Source organism: Heterodontus francisci, chromosome 8 (genome assembly GCF_036365525.1).
Source record: "Heterodontus francisci isolate sHetFra1 chromosome 8, sHetFra1.hap1, whole genome shotgun sequence".
Classification (NCBI taxonomy): Eukaryota; Metazoa; Chordata; class Chondrichthyes; order Heterodontiformes; family Heterodontidae; genus Heterodontus; species Heterodontus francisci.
In genome coordinates, this window is record NC_090378.1 from 3,810,131 (window position 1) to 3,826,074 (window position 15,944).

Below are 15,944 nucleotides of genomic sequence, written 5' to 3' on the forward strand. Positions count from 1 at the left end.
ATATGTCCAAGTGTGTTCCTGACCCTGTTCAATCTCTCCAGTGGGGAATATGTCCAATTGTGTTTCTGACCCTGTCCAATATCTCCATTGGGGGTTATGTCCAATTGTGTTTCTGACCCTGTCCAATATCACCACTGGGGAATATGTCCAATTGTGTTTCTGACCCGGCCCAGTATATCCATTGGGGAATATGTCCAATTGTGTTTCTGGCCCCGTCCAATATCTCCATTGGGGAATATAACCAATTGTGTTTCTGACCTTGTCCAGTATCTCCATTGGAGAATATGTCCAATTGTGTTTCTGGCCCCGTCCAATATCCCCATTGGGGAATATGTCCAATTGTGTTTCTGACCCTGTCCAGTATCTGCATTGGGGAATGTGTCCAATTGTGTTTCTGACCCTGTCCAATATCACAATTGCGGAATATGTCCAATTGTGTTTCTGACCCTGTCCATTATCTCCATTGGGGCATATGTCCAATTGTGTTTCTGACCCAGTCCAGTATCTCCATTTGGGTTTATGTCCAATTGTGTTTCTGACCCTGTTCAATATCTCCATTGGGGAATATGTCCAATTGTGTTTGTGACCCTGTCCAGTATCTCCACTGCGGAATATGTCCAATTGTGTTTCTGACCCAGTCCGGTATCTCCATTGGGGTTTACGTCCAATTGTGTTTCTGACCCTGTCCAATATGGCCATTGGGGAATATGTCCAATTGTGATTCTGACCCTGTCCAGTATCTCCATTGGGGAATATGTCCAACTGTGTTTCTGACCCTTTCCAGTATCTACATTGGTGTTTATGTCCTATTCTGTTTCTGACCCTGTCCAATATCTCCATTGGGGAATATGTCCAATTGTGTTTCCGGCTCCGTCCAATATCTCCATTGAGGAATATATCCAATTGTGTTCCTGGCCCTGTCCAACATCTCCATTGGGGAATGTATCCAATTGTGTTTCTGACCCTGTTCAATATGTCCTTTGGGGAACATATCCAATTGTGTTTCTGACCCTGTCCAGTCTCTCCATTGGGGAATATGTCCAATTGTGTTTCTGACCCTGTCCAATATCTCCATTGGGGAATATATCCATTTATGTTTCTGACCCTGTCCTGTATCTCCAGTGGGGAATATATCCAATTGGATTTCTGACCCTGTCCAATATCTCCAAAGGGGTTTATGTCCAATTGTGTTTCTGACCCTGTCCAATATCTCCATTGGGATTTATGTCCAATTGTGTTTCTGACCCTGTCCAATATCTCCATTGGCGAATATGTCCAATTGTGTTTCTGACCCTGTCCAATATCTCCATTGGGGTTTATGTCCAATTGTGTTTCTGACCCTGTCCAATATCTCCATTGGGGAATATGTCCAATTGTGTTTCTGACCCTGTCCAATATCTCCACTGGGGTTTATGTCCATTTCTGTTTCTGACCCTGTCCAATATCTCCATTGGGGTTTATGTCCAATTGTGTTTCTGACCCTGTCCAGTATCTCCATTGGGGAATATATCCAATTGGGTTTCTGACCCTGTCCAGTATCTCCATTGGGGAATATGTCCAATTGTGTTTCTGACCCTGTCCAATATCTACATTGGGGAATTTATCCAATTGTGTTTCTGACCCTGTCCAATATCTACATTGGGGAATTTATCCAATTGTGTTTCTGACCCTGTTCAATATCTCCATTGGGGAATATATCCAATTGTGTTTCTGACCCTGTCCAGTATCTCCATTGGGGAATATGTCCAATTGTGTTTCTGACCGTGTCCAATATCTCCATTGGGGTTTTTCTCCAATTGAATTTCTGACCCTGTTTAATATCTCCATTGGGGAATATGTCCAATTGTGTTTCTGACCCCGTCCAGTATCACCATTGGGGAATACGTCCATTTGTGTTTCTGACCCTGTCCAGTATCTCCATTGGGGTGTCTGTCCAATTGTGTTTCTGACCCTGTCCAATCTCTCCATTGGGGAATATGTCCAATTGTGTTTCTGACCCTGCCCAGTATCTCCATTGGGGAATGTGTCCAATTGTGTTTCTGACCCTGCCCAATATCACCATTGGGGAATATGTCCAATTGTGTTTCTGACCCTGTCCAGTATCTCCATTGGGGAATATGTCCAATTGTGTTTCTGACCCAGTCCAGTATCTCCATTGGGGTTTATGTCCAATTGTGTTTCTGACCCTGTTCAATATCTTCATTGGGGAATATATCCAATTGTGTTTCTGACCCTGTCCAGTATCTCCATTGGGGAATATGTCCAATTGTGTTTCTGACCCTGCTCAATATCTCCATTGGTGAATATATCCAATTGTGTTTCTGACCCTGTTCAATATCTCCATTGGGGAATATGTCCAATTGCGTTTCTGACCCTGTTAAATATCTCCATTGGGGAATATGTCCAATTGTGTATCTGACCCTGTTCAATATCTCCATTGGGGAATATATCCAATTGTGTTTCTGACCCTGTCCAATATCTCCATTGCGGTTTATGTCCAATTGTGTTTCTGACCCTGTTCAATATCTCCATTTGGGAATATGTCCAATTGTGTTTCTGACCCTGTCCAATATCTCCGTTGGGGTTAATGTCCAATTGTGTTTCTGACCCTGTCCAATATCTCCATTGGGGTTTATGGCCAATTGTGTTTCTCACCCTGTTCAATATTTCCATTTCGGAATATGTCCAATTGTGTTTCTGTCCGCGTCCAATATCTCCATTGGGGAATATGTCCAATTGTGTTTCTGACCCTGTCCAAAATCAACATTGGGGAATATATCCAATTGTGTTTCTGACACTGTCCAGTATCTCCATTGGGGCATATATCCATTTGTGTTTCTGACCCTGTCCAGTATCTCCATTGGGGAATATGTCCAATTGTGTTTCTTACCCTGTCCAGTATCTCCATTGGGGAATATGTCCAATTGTGCTGCTGACCCTGTCCAATTTCTCCATTGGGGTTTATGTCCAATTGTGTTTCTGACCCTGTCCAGTATCTCCATTGGGGAATATGTCCAATTGTGTTTCTGACCCTGTCCAATATCTCCATTGGGGTTTATGTCCAAATGTGTTTCTGACCCTGTCCAATATCTCCATTGGGGAATATGTCCAAGTGTGTTTCTGACCCTGTTCAATCTCTCCAGTGGGGAATATGTCCAATTGTGTTTCTGACCCTTTCCAATATCTCCATTGGGGAATATGTCCAAGTGTGTTTCTGACCCTGTTCAATATCTCCATTGGGGAATATGTCCAATTGTGTTTCTGACCCTGTCCACTATCTCCATTGGGGAAGATATCCAAATGTGTTTCTGACCCTGTCCAGTATCTCCATTGGGGGTTATGTCCAATTGTGTTTCTGACCCTCTCCAATATCACCACTGGGGAATATGTCCAATTGTGTTTCTGACCCTGCCCAGTATATCCATTGGGGAATATGTCCAATTGTGTTTCTGGCACCGTCCAATATCTCCATTGGGGAATATAACCAATTGTGTTTCTGACCTTGTCTAGTATCTCCATTGGGGAATATGTCCAATTGTGTTTCTGGCCCCGTCCAATATCTCCATTGGGGTTTATGTCCAATTGTGTTCCTGACCCTGTCAGTATCTCCATTGGGGAATATGTCCAATTGTGTTTCTGACCCTGTCCAGTATCTGCATTGGGGAATGTGTCCAATTGTGTTTCTGACCCTGTCCAATATCACAATTGGGGAATATGTCCAATTGTGTTTCTGACCCTGTCCAGTATCTCCATTGGGGCATATGTCCAATTGTGTTTCTGACACAGTCCAGTATCTCCATTGGGGTTTATGTCCAATTGTGTTTCTGACCCTGTTCAATATCTCCATTGGGGAATATGTCCAATTGTGTTTGTGACCCTGTCCAGTATCTCCACTGTGGAATATGTCCAATTGTGTTTCTGACCCAGTCCATTATCTCCATTGGGGTTTACGTCCAATTGTGTTTCTGACCCTGTCCAGTATCTGCATTGGGGAATATGTCCAATTGTGTTTCTGACCCCGTCCAGTATCACCATTGGGGAATACGTCCAATTGTGTTTCTGACCCTGTCCAATATGACCATTGGGGAATGTTTCCAATTGTGATTCTGACCCTGTCCAGTATCTCCATTGGGGAATATGTCCAACTGTGTTTCTGACCCTGTCCAGTATCTCCATTGGTGTTTATGTCCTATTCTGTTTCAGACCCTTTCCAATATCTCCATTGGGGAATATGTCCAATTGTGTTTCCGGCTCCGTCCAATATCTCCATTGAGGAATATATCCAATTGTGTTCCTGGCCCTGTCCAACATCTCCATTGGGGAATGTATCCAATTGTGTTTCTGACCCTGTCCAGTCTCTCCATTGGGGAATATGTCCAATTGTGTTTCTGACCCTGTCCAATATCTCCATTGGGGAATATATCCATTTATGTTTCTGACCCTGTCCTGTATCTCCAGTGGGGAATATATCCAATTGGGTTTCTGACCCTGTCCAATATCTCCATTGGGGACTATGTCCAATTGTGTTTCTGACCCTGTTCAATATCTCCATTGGGGAATATGTCCAATTGTGTTTCTGGCCCCGTCCAATATCTCCATTGGGGAATATGTCCAATTGTGTTTCTGACCCTGTCCAGTATTTCCATTGGGGTTTATGTCCAATTGTGTTTCTGACCCTGTCCAGTAGCTCCATTGGGGAATATGTCCAATTGTGTTTCTGACCCTGTTCAATATCTCCATTGGGGAATATTTCCAATTGTGTTTCTGACCCTGTTCAATATCTTCATTGGGGAATATATCCAATTGTGTTTCTGACCCTGTCCAGTATCTCCATTGGGGAATATGTCCAATTGTGTTTCTGACCCTGCTCAATATCTCCATTGGTGAATATATCCAATTGTTTTTCTGACCCTGTTCAATATCTCCATGGGGGAATATGTCCAATTGCGTTTCTGACCCTGTTCAATATCTCCATTGGGGAATGTGTCCAATTGTGTATCTGACCCTGTTCAATATCACCATTGGGGAATATATCCAATTGTGTTTCTGACCCTGTCCAATATCTCCATTGCGGTTTATGTCCAATTGTGTTTCTGACCCTGTTCAATATCTCCATTTGGGAATATGTCCAATTGTGTTTCTGACCCTGTCCAATATCTCCGTTGGGGTTTATGTCCAATTGTGTTTCTGACCCTGTCCAATATCTCCATTGGGGTTTATGGCCAATTGTGTTTCTGACCCTGTTCAATATTTCCATTGGGGAATATGTCCATTTGTGTTTCTGTCCGCGTCCAATATCTCCATTGGGGAATATGTCCAATTGTGTTTCTGACCCTGTCCAAAATCAACATTGGGGAATATATCCAATTGTGTTTCTGACACTGTCCAGTATCTCCATTGGGGCATATATCCATTTGTGTTTCTGACCCTGTCCTGTATCTCCATTGGGGAATATGTCCAATTGTGTTTCTGACCCTGCTCAATATCTCCATTGGTGAATATATCCAATTGTTTTTCTGACCCTGTTCAATATCTCCATGGGGGAATATGTCCAATTGCGTTTCTGACCCTGTTCAATATCTCCATTGGGGAATATGTCCAATTGTGTATCTGACCCTGTTCAATATCACCATTGGGGAATATATCCAATTGTGTTTCTGACCCTGTCCAATATCTCCATTGCGGTTTATGTCCAATTGTGTTTCTGACCCTGTTCAATATCTCCATTTGGGAATATGTCCAATTGTGTTTCTGACCCTGTCCAATATCTCCGTTGGGGTTTATGTCCAATTGTGTTTCTGACCCTGTCCAATATCTCCATTGGGGTTTATGGCCAATTGTGTTTCTGACCCTGTTCAATATTTCCATTGGGGAATATGTCCAATTGTGTTTCTGACCCTGTCCAGTATCTGCATTGGGGAATATGTCCAATTGTGTTTCTGACCCCGTCCAGTATCACCATTGGGGAATACGTCCAATTGTGTTTCTGACCCTGTCCAATATGAACATTGGGGAATGTTTCCAATTGTGTTTCTGACCCTGTCCAGTATCTCCATTGGGGAATATGTCCAACTGTGTTTCTGACCCTGTCCAGTATCTCCATTGGTGTTTATGTCCTATTCTGTTTCAGACCCTTTCCAATATCTCCATTGGGGAATATGTCCAATTGTGTTTCCGGCTCCGTCCAATATCTCCATTGAGGAATATATCCAATTGTGTTCCTGGCCCTGTCCAACATCTCCATTGGGGAATGTATCCAATTGTGTTTCTGACCCTGTCCAGTCTCTCCATTGGGGAATATGTCCAATTGTGTTTCTGACCCTGTCCAATATCTCCATTGGGGAATATATCCATTTATGTTTCTGACCCTGTCCTGTATCTCCAGTGGGGAATATATCCAATTGGGTTTCTGACCCTGTCCAATATCTCCATTGGGGAATATGTCCAATTGTGTTTCTGACCCTGTTCAATATCTCCATTGGGGAATATGTCCAATTGTGTTTCTGGCCCCGTCCAATATCTCCATTGGGGAATATGTCCAATTGTGTTTCTGACCCTGTCCAGTATTTCCATTGGGGTTTATGTCCAATTGTGTTTCTGACCCTGTCCAGTAGCTCCATTGGGGAATATGTCCAATTGTGTTTCTGACCCTGTTCAATATCTCCATTGGGGAATATTTCCAATTGTGTTTCTGACCCTGTTCAATATCTTCATTGGTGAATATATCCAATTGTGTTTCTGACCCTGTCCAGTATCTCCATTGGGGAATATGTCCAATTGTGTTTCTGACCCTGCTCAATATCTCCATTGGTGAATATATCCAATTGTTTTTCTGACCCTGTTCAATATCTCCATGGGGGAATATGTCCAATTGCGTTTCTGACCCTGTTCAATATCTCCATTGGGGAATATGTCCAATTGTGTATCTGACCCTGTTCAATATCACCATTGGGGAATATATCCAATTGTGTTTCTGACCCTGTCCAATATCTCCATTGCGGTTTATGTCCAATTGTGTTTCTGACCCTGTTCAATATCTCCATTTGGGAATATGTCCAATTGTGTTTCTGACCCTGTCCAATATCTCCGTTGGGGTTTATGTCCAATTGTGTTTCTGACCCTGTCCAATATCTCCATTGGGGTTTATGGCCAATTGTGTTTCTGACCCTGTTCAATATTTCCATTGGGGAATATGTCCATTTGTGTTTCTGTCCGCGTCCAATATCTCCATTGGGGAATATGTCCAATTGTGTTTCTGACCCTGTCCAAAATCAACATTGGGGAATATATCCAATTGTGTTTCTGACACTGTCCAGTATCTCCATTGGGGCATATATCCATTTGTGTTTCTGACCCTGTCCTGTATCTCCATTGGGGAATATGTCCAATTGTGTTTCTGACCCTGCTCAATATCTCCATTGGTGAATATATCCAATTGTTTTTCTGACCCTGTTCAATATCTCCACGGGGGAATATGTCCAATTGCGTTTCTGACCCTGTTCAATATCTCCATTGGGGAATATGTCCAATTGTGTATCTGACCCTGTTCAATATCACCATTGGGGAATATATCCAATTGTGTTTCTGACGCTGTCCAATATCTCCATTGCGGTTTATGTCCAATTGTGTTTCTGACCCTGTTCAATATCTCCATTTGGGAATATGTCCAATTGTGTTTCTGACCCTGTCCAATATCTCCGTTGGGGTTTATGTCCAATTGTGTTTCTGACCCTGTCCAATATCTCCATTGGGGTTTATGGCCAATTGTGTTTCTGACCCTGTTCAATATTTCCATTGGGGAATATGTCCATTTGTGTTTCTGTCCGCGTCCAATATCTCCATTGGGGAATATGTCCAATTGTGTTTCTGACCCTGTCCAAAATCAACATTGGGGAATATATCCAATTGTGTTTCTGACACTGTCCAGTATCTCCATTGGGGCATATATCCATTTGTGTTTCTGACCCTGTCCTGTATCTCCATTGGGGAATATGTCCAATTGTGTTTCTGACCCTGTCCAGTATCTCCATTGGGGAATATGTCCAATTGTGCTTCTGACCCTGTCCAATTTCTCCATTGGGGAATATGTCCAATTGTGCTTCTGACCCTGTCCAATTTCTCCATTGGGGTTTATGTCCAATTGTGTTTCTGACCCTGTCCAGTATCTCCATTGGGGAATATGTCCAATTGTGTTTCTGACCCTGTCCAATATCTCCATTGGGGTTTATGTCCAATTGTGTTTCTGACCCTGTCCAAAATCAACATTGGGGAATATATCCAATTGTGTTTCTGACACTGTCCAGTATCTCCATTGGGGCATATATCCATTTGTGTTTCTGACCCTGTCCAGTATCTCCATTGGGGAATATGTCCAATTGTGTTTCTGACCCTGTCCAGTATCTCCATTGGGGAATATGTCCAATTGTGCTTCTGACCCTGTCCAATTTCTCCATTGGGGTTTATGTCCAATTGTGTTTCTGACCCTGTCCAGTATCTCCATTGGGGAATATGTCCAATTGTGTTTCTGACCCTGTCCAATATCTCCATTGGGGTTTATGTCCAAATGTGTTTCTGACCCTGTCCAATATCTCCATTGGGGAATATGTCCAAGTGTGTTTCTGACCCTGTCCACTATCTCCATTGGGGAAGATATCCAAATGTGTTTATGACCCTGCCCAGTATCTCCATTGGGGGTTATGTCCAATTGTGTTTCTGACCCTGTCCAATATATCCATTGGGGAATATGTCCAATTGTGTTTCTGGCCCCGTCCAATATCTCCATTGGGGAATATAACCAATTGTGTTTCTGACCTTGTCCAGTATCTCCATTGGAGAATATGTCCAATTGTGTTTCTGGCCCCGTCCAATATCTCCATTGGGGTTTATGTCCAATTGTGTTCCTGACCCTGTCAGTATCTCCATTTATGGAATATGTCCAATTGTGTTTCTGACCCTGTCCAGTATCTGCATTGGGGAATGTGTCCAATTGTGTTTCTGACCATGTCCAATATCACAATTGGGGAATATGTCCAATTGTGTTTCTGACCCTGTCCAGTATCTCCATTGGGGCATATGTCCAATTGTGTTTCTGACCCAGTCCAGTATCTCCATTGGGGTTTATGTCCAATTGTGTTTCTGACCCTGTTCAATATCTCCATTGGGGAATATGTCCAATTGTGTTTGTGACCATGTCCAGTATCTCCACTGCGGAATATGTCCAATTGTGTTTCTGACCCAGTCCAGTATCTCCATTGGGGTTTACGTCCAATTGTGTTTCTGACCCTGTCCAGTATCTCCATTGGGGAATATGTCCAATTGTGTTTCTGACCCCGTCCAGTATCACCATTGGGGAATACGTCCAATTGTGTTTCTGACCCTGTCCAATATGACCATTGGGGAATATGTCCAATTGTGATTCTGACCCTGTCCAGTATCTCCATTGGGGAATATGTCCAACTGTGTTTCTGACCCTGTCCAGTATCTCCATTGGTGTTTATGTCCTATTCTGTTTCTGACCCTGTCCAATATCTCCATTGAGGAATATATCCAATTGTGTTCCTGGCCCTGTCCAACATCTCCATTGGGGAATGTATCCAATTGTGTTTCTGACCCTGTTCAATATCTCCTTTGGGGAATATATCCAATTGTGTTTCTGACCCTGTCCAGTCTCTCCATTGGGGAATATGTCCAATTGTGTTTCTGACCCTGTCCAATATCTCCTTTGGGGAATATATTCATTTATGTTTCTGACCCTGTCCTGTATCTCCAGTGGGGAATATATCCAATTGGGTTTCTGACCCTGTCCAATATCTCCAAAGGGGTTTATGTCCAATTGTGTTTCTGACCCTGTCCAATATCTCCATTGGGATTTATGTCCAATTGTGTTTCTGACCCTGTCCAATATCTCCATTGGGGAATATGTCCAATTGTGTTTCTGACCCTGTCCAATATCTCCATTGGGGTTTATGTCCAAGTGTCTTTCTGACCCTGTCCAATATCTCCATTGGGGAATATGTCCAATTGTGTTTCTGACCCTGTCCAATATCTCCATTGGGGTTTATGTCCATTTCTGTTTCTGACCCTGTCCAATATCTCCATTGGGGTTTATGTCCAATTGTGTTTCTGATCCTGTCCAGTATCTCCATTGGGGAATATATCCAATTGGGTTTCTGACCCTGTCCAGTATCTCCATTGGGGAATATGTCCAATTGTGTTTCTGACCCTGTCCAATTTCTCCATTGGGGTTTATGTCCAAGTGTCTTTCTGACCCTGTCCAATATCTCCATTGGCGAATATGTCCAATTGTGTTTCTGACCCTGTCCAATATCTCCATTGGGGTTTATGTCCATTTCTGTTTCTGACCCTGTCCAATATCACCATTGGGGAATTTATCCAATTGTGTTTCTGACCCTGTCCAATATCTACATTGGGGAATTTATCCAATTGTGTTTCTGACCCTGTTCAATATCTCCATTGTGGAATATATCCAATTGTGTTTCTGACCCTGTCCAGTATCTCCATTGGGGAATATGTCCAATTGTGTTTCTGACCCTGTCCAATATCTCCATTGGGGTTTTTCTCCAATTGAATTTCTGACCCTGTTCAATATCTCCATTGGGGAATATGTCCAATTGTGTTTCTGACCCCGTCCAGTATCACCATTGGGGAATACGTCCATTTGTGTTTCTGACCCTGTCCAGTATCTCCATTGGGGTGTCTGTCCAATTGTGTTTCTGACCCTGTCCAATCTCTCCATTGGGGAATATGTCCAATTGTGTTTCTGACCCTGTCCAGTATCTCCATTCGGGAATGTGTCCAATTGTGTTTCTGACCCTGTCCAATATCACCATTGGGGAATATGTCCAATTGTGTTTCTGACCCTGTCCAGTATCTCCATTGGGGAATATGTCCAATTGTCTTTCTGACCCAGTCCAGTATCTCCATTGGGGTTTATGTCCAATTGTGTTTCTGACCCTGTCCAGTATCTCCATTGGGGAATATGTCCAATTGTGTTTCTGACCCTGTCCAGTATCTCCATTGGGGAATATGTCCAATTGTGCTTCTGACCCTGTCCAATTTCTCCATTGGGGTTTATGTCCAATTGTGTTTCTGACCCTGTCCAGTATCTCCATTGGGGAATATGTCCAATTGTGTTTCTGACCCTGTCCAATATCTCCATTGGGTTTTATGTCCAAATGTGTTTCTGACCCTGTCCAATATCTCCATTGGGGAATATGTCCAAGTGTGTTTCTGACCCTGTTCAATCTCTCCAGTGGGGAATATGTCCAATTGTGTTTCTGACCCTTTCCAATATCTCCATTGGGGAATATGTCCAAGTGTGTTTCTGACCCTGTTCAATATCTCCATTGGGGAATATGTCCAATTGTGTTTCTGACCCTGTCCACTATCTCCATTGTGGAAGATATCCAAATGTGTTTCTGACCCTGTCCAGTATCTCCATTGGGGGTTATGTCCAATTGTGTTTCTGACCCTCTCCAATATCACCACTGGGGAATATGTCCAATTGTGTTTCTGACCCTGCCCAGTATATCCATTGGGGAATATGTCCAATTGTGTTTCTGGCCCCGTCCAATATCTCCATTGGGGAATATAACCAATTGTGTTTCTGACCTTGTCTAGTATCTCCATTGGGGAATATGTCCAATTGTGTTTCTGGCCTCGTCCAATATCTCCATTGGGGTTTATGTCCAATTGTGTTCCTGACCCTGTCAGTATCTCCATTGGGGAATATGTCCAATTGTGTTTCTGACCCTGTCCAGTATCTGCATTGGGGAATGTGTCCAATTGTGGTTCTGACCCTGTCCAATATCACAGTTGGGGAATATGTCCAATTGTGTTTCTGACCCTGTCCAGTATCTCAATTGGGGCATATGTCCAATTGTGTTTCTGACCCAGTCCAGTATCTCCATTGGGGTTTATGTCCAATTGTGTTTCTGACCCTGTTCAATATCTCCATTGGGGAATATGTCCAATTGTGTTTGTGACCCTGTCCAGTATCTCCACTGCGGAATATGTCCAATTGTGTTTCTGACCCAGTCCAGTATCTCCATTGGGTTTTACGTCCAATTGTGTTTCTGACCCTGTCCAGTATCTGCATTGGGGAATATGTCCAATTGCGTTTCTGACCCCGTCCAGTATCACCATTGGGGAATACGTCCAATTGTGTTTCTGACCCTGTCCAATATGACCATTGGGGAATGTTTCCAATTGTGATTCTGACCCTGTCCAGTAATTCCATTGGGGAATATGTCCAACTGTGTTTCTGACCCTGTCCAGTATCTCCATTGGTGTTTATGTCCTATTCTGTTTCAGACCCTTTCCAATATCTCCATTGGGGAATATGTCCAATTGTGTTTCCGGCTCCGTCCAATATCTCCATTGAGGAATATATCCAATTGTGTTCCTGGCCCTGTCCAACATCTCCATTGGGGAATGTATCCAATTGTGTTTCTGACCCTGTCCAGTCTCTCCATTGGGGAAGATATCCATTTATGTTTCTGACCCTGTCCTGTATCTCCAGTGGGGAATATATCCAATTGGGTTTCTGACCCTGTCCAATATCTCCAAATGGGTTTATGTCCAATTGTGTTTCTGACCCTGTCCAATATCTCCATTGGGATTTATGTCCAATTGTGTTTCTGACCCTTTCCAGTATCTCCATTGGGGAATATGTCCAATTGTGTTTCTGACCCTGTCCAATATCTCCATTGGGGAATATGTCCAATTGTGTTTCTGACCCTGTTCAATATCTCCATTGGGGAATATGTCCAATTGTGTTTCTGACCCTGTCCAGTAGCTCCATTGGGGAATATGTCCAATTGTGTTTCTGACCCTGTTCAATTTCTCCATTGGGGAATATTTCCAATTGTGTTTCTGACCCTGTTCAATATCTTCATTGGGGAATATATCCAATTGTGTTTCTGACCCTGTCCAGTATCTCCATTGGGGAATATGTCCAATTGTGTTTCTGACCCTGCTCAATATCTCCATTGGTGAATATATCCAGTTGTTTTTCTGACCCTGTTCAATATCTCCATTGGGGAATATGTCCAATTGCGTTTCTGACCCTGTTCAATATCTCCATTGGGGAATATGTCCAATTGTGTATCTGACCCTGTTCAATATCTCCATTGGGGAATATATCCAATTGTGTTTCTGACCCTGTCCAATATCTCCATTGCGGTTTATGTCCAATTGTGTTTCTGACCCTGTTCAATATCTCCATTTGGGAATATGTCCAATTGTGTTTCTGACCCTGTCCAATATCTCCGTTGGGGTTTATGTCCAATTGTGTTTCACACCCTGTCCAATATCTCCATTGGGGTTTATGGCCAATTGTGTTTCTGACCCTGTTCAATATTTCCATTGGGGAATATGTCCATTTGTGTTTCTGTGCGCGTCCAATATCTACATTGGGGAATATGTCCAATTGTGTTTCTGACCCTGTCCAAAATCAACATTGGGGAATATATCCAATTGTGTTTCTGACACTGTCCAGTATCTCCATTGGGGCATATATCCATTTGTGTTTCTGACCCTGTCCTGTATCTCCATTATGGAATATGTCCAATTGTGCTTCTGACCCTGTCCAGTATCTCCATTGGGGAATATGTCCAATTGTGCTTCTGACCCTGTCCAATTTCTCCATTGGGGAATATGTCCAATTGTGCTTCTGACCCTGTCCAATTTCTCCATTGGGGTTTATGTTCAATTGTGTTTCTGACCCTGTCCAGTATCTCCATTGGGGAATATGTCCAATTGTGTTTCTGACCCTGTCCAATATCTCCATTGGGGTTTATGTCCAATTGTGTTTCTGACCCTGTCCAAAATCAACATTGGGGAATATATCCAATTGTGTTTCTGACCCTGTCCAGTATCTCCATTGGGGAATATGTCCAATTGTGTTTCTGAAACTGTCCAATATCTCCATTGGGGAATATGTCCAATTGTGCTTCTGACCCTGTCCAATTTCTCCATTGGGGAATATGTCCAATTGTGCTTCTGACCCTGTCCAATTTCTCCATTGGGGTTTATGTCCAATTGTGTTACTGACCCTGTCCAGTATCTCCATTGGGGAATATGTCCAATTGTGTTTCTGACCCTGTCCAATATCTCCATTGGGGTTTATGTCCAAATGTGTTTCTGACCCTGTCCAATATCTCCATTGGGGAATATGTCCAAGTGTGTTTCTGACCCTGTCCACTATCTCCATTGGGGAAGATATCCAAATGTGTTTCTGACCCTGCCCAGTATCTCCATTGGGGGTTATGTCCAATTGTGTTTCTGACCCTGTCCAATATATCCATTAGGGAATATGTCCAATTCTGTTTCTGGCCCCGTCCAATATCTCCATTGGGGAATATAACCAATTGTGTTTCTGACCTTGTCCAGTATCTCCATTGGAGAATATGTCCAATTGTGTTTCTGGCCCCGTCCAATATCTCCATTGGGGTTTATGTCCAATTGTGTTTCTGACCCTGTCAGTATCTCCATTTATGGAATATGTCCAATTGTGTTTCTGACCCTGTCCATTATCTGCATTGGGGAATGTGTCCAATTGTGTTTCTGACCCTGTCCAATATCACAATTGGGGAATATGTCCAATTGTGTTTCTGACCCTGTCCAGTATCTCCATTGGGGCATATGTCCAATTGTGTTTCTGACCCAGTCCAGTATCTCCATTGGGGTTTATGTCCAATTGTGTTTCTGACCCTGTTCAATATCTCCATTGGGGAATATGTCCAATTGTGTTTGTGACCATGTCCAGTATCTCCACTGCGGAATATGTCCAATTGTGTTTCTGACCCAGTCCAGTATCCCCATTGGGGTTTACGTCCAATTGTGTTTCTGACCCTGTCCAGTATCTCCATTGGGGAATATGTCCAATTGTGTTTCTGACCCCGTCCAGTATCACCATTGGGGAATACGTCCAATTGTGTTTCTGACCCTGTCCAATATGACCATTTTGGAATATGTCCAATTGTGATTCTGACCCTGTCCAGTATCTCCATTGGGGAATATGTCCAACTGTGTTTCTGACCCTGTCCAGTATCTCCATTGGTGTTTATGTCCTATTCTGTTTCTGACCCTGTCCAATATCTCCATTGGGGAATATGTCCATTTGTGTTTCCGGCTCCGTCCAATATCTCCATTGAGGAATATATCCAATTGTGTTCCTGGCCCTGTCCAACATCTCCATTGGGGAATGTATCCAATTGTGTTTCTGACCCTGTTCAATATCTCCTTTGGGGAATATATCCAATTGTGTTTCTGACCCTGTCCAGTCTCTCCATTGGGGAATATGTCCAATTGTGTTTCTGACCCTGTCCAATACCTCCATTGGGGAATATATCCATTTATGTTTCTGACCCTGTCCTGTATCTCCAGTGGGGAATATATCCAATTGGGTTTCTGACCCTGTCCAATATCTCCAAAGGGGTTTATGTCCAATTGTGTTTCTGACCCTGTCCAATATCTCCATTGGGATTTATGTCCAATTGTGTTTCTGACCCTGTCCAATCTCTCCATTGGGAAATCTGTCCAATTGTGTTTCTGACCCTGTCCAGTATCTCCATTGGGATTTATGTCCAATTGTGTTTCTGACCCTGTCCAATATCTCCATTGGGGAATATGTCCATTTGTGTTTCTGACCCTGTCCAATATCTCCATTGGGGTTTATGTCCAATTCTGTTTCTGACCCTGTCCAGCATCTCCATTGGGGACTATATCCAATTGGGTTTCTGAACCTGTCCTGTATCTCCATTGGGGTTTATGTCCAATTGTGTTTCTGACCCTGTCAGTATCTCCATTTATGGAATATGTCCAATTGTGTTTCTGACCCTGTCCAGTATCTGCATTGGGGAATGTGTCCAATTGTGTTTCTGACCCTGTCCAATATCACAATTGGGGAATATGTCCAATTG

The 15,944-nt window shown here is 43.1% G+C and overlaps 1 protein-coding gene across 3 annotated transcripts in view; it reads left to right on the forward strand.

The window, feature by feature from the left end:
* The window catches only part of LOC137372616 (netrin-G1-like), a 726,973-nt gene that overhangs the window by 384,896 nt on the left and 326,133 nt on the right, over window positions 1–15,944 (forward strand). The gene's annotated exons all lie outside the window — the stretch shown is intronic.